General features: G+C 41.3%; 1 pseudogene; it reads left to right on the forward strand.

The window, feature by feature from the left end:
- Nucleotides 1-1232: 1232 nt before the first annotated feature.
- Nucleotides 1233-1351, forward strand: LOC134946059 (5S ribosomal RNA; annotated as a pseudogene).
- Nucleotides 1352-2002: the final 651 nt, after the last annotated feature.

Here is a 2002-nt window from a genome sequence, read left to right on the forward strand (position 1 = left end):
TCAGGATTCCAGCAGCTAATCAAGGGACACACCCCCTCTTTGATTGGATGATCCAGTTCAGCCTACGTTTAAAAACCGCTGGGATCCAGACCTCAACAGGAAGTGATCAATCCCGGCGGACGGGTGAAACGCGTCTTCCGACCTCTCTTCTTCCTGGCTGACCGGAGCAGCGGACGTCCTCCCACACCTGCCTGTGTTCTGCGCCTCTCCCGACTTCCTCGCCTCTGAGCTGACCGGAGCAGCGGACGGCTTCTCGTACCCGATTGGGTCCTCACCAGGCCGGGGGCACCAGCACTCCCTCACTGATCGAGACGGGCTACAGTGCTGTACAAGGGGATATTCCACCCTTACACCCAGCGCGGGTAATATCAGTTTTTCTACACCTTCACCACAATAATTTTGTTGTATGGTGGATATTAGTAGATTGTGACCCGCACTGGTTGGATATTGATTTCATTAGCTCGTGTGAGCAACAGTTTATCAGATTAATCTCACTTATTATTAATACATTGGAATCAGTACTGGCAGGTTTTTAGGCCATAAGGTGTATCTTCAGCCTTTATCATTTACATAAATATCAGCAATATTTATCTATTTTATGATATTGCTATTATCTAAGTTTATTATCGATGTACACATGTATTGTGATATTGGCAGTGATTTACTCTGAACCCTATTAGGCCTCTCCAAGTCAGGAGACACCTTTGTATTCTTGTTACATTTTTATTTTGTCATCCGGCTCTGTTTCTTTATCACAGACATCCTATTTTTGGATACTTTGATACATTCTGCTTGTTACATTGTTATCTTCTTTCATCTGTCTCTGTTTCTTTATCACAGATATCCTGTATTTGGGCATTTTGATTACTATCTAGTAGATAACTACATTTACAGAGACCATACTCTACCTGGCACTTATCATTAATCCAGCTAATTTCAGAACATTAATATTGCATTCTATTCAGCTATTGCTATAAATTAGACTCTTTGTGGAAGAATTCTCAATAGTCAAACGAGACTATTATCATTGCTTATTTTCTCTCTCTCCTCTTTCTACCCACTCTCTATTTCATGGACTCTCACCATTTATTCAGGGCCACGTCCCTGTCTAACATTGGCAGCAGATCCATCTGGTTTCCCCTATTGGCTTATTTCTGTCATCTGTCCTGAATAACTGTATAATTCGTGAACTCTCATCAGTGATTCCAGAGCTTCCAATCATTGTTCACTCTCTCTACTATCATACCACACTGGAAACGACCGAAGCCGTCCGATCTCGGAAGCTAATCAGTGTTGGGCTGGGTCAGTACTCAAGTGGGTGACCATTGAGGAAGACTCAGTTTAGTAGAGCCTATATTGGTTCAGCACGCTCAGTGTCTAACACTGACAGCAGATTCACTCTGCCATCTCATTTCCCACTCCTTTTACTTTCCTTCCATAAATTGGCTGGTTATGATATGTATGTCTATCCATAAGATAATTAGTATCCAGACTGCATTATTTGTTTATTCTGACATGAAACACAGGACAGGGATTCACTTGCCATTGGAACGTACCGTTTAATATCTAAGCTATTGCTCACAATACTCAGAACTTACTCCGTCAGCCGGAACTTAGTTTCTATCTTGTATCAGCACTTCGTGCTATTTGAATATATTGTCACCTGTTGACTGTTATTTTTCTTCATGAACCACTGACTATCTTAATTTTGTGAAACCATTAAAAGTTGATTTTTAACCTACTCTGACTAATCTATATATTGTTTAAAGTTAAGAGTGCGCCCACAAAAGAGTCTTCTTTTCTCCTTGTTGTTTCATGTCCCAATACTGACTCAGGGTGCACCGCCAAATAACATCAGAATTCGAAAACAGTGTTTTCTTTCAATCATTCTATTTTGGTATTTAGAAAATTACTCTCTGACATCTATTATATCCTGTGCGGTATTCCCTCCTATGCATCCTCTGTAAAGCTGCCTGCATCATCAGCGCTGTGCATTTACAGG

The sequence above is a fragment of the Pseudophryne corroboree genome, chromosome 7, assembly GCF_028390025.1.
Source record: "Pseudophryne corroboree isolate aPseCor3 chromosome 7, aPseCor3.hap2, whole genome shotgun sequence".
Classification (NCBI taxonomy): domain Eukaryota; kingdom Metazoa; phylum Chordata; class Amphibia; order Anura; family Myobatrachidae; genus Pseudophryne; species Pseudophryne corroboree.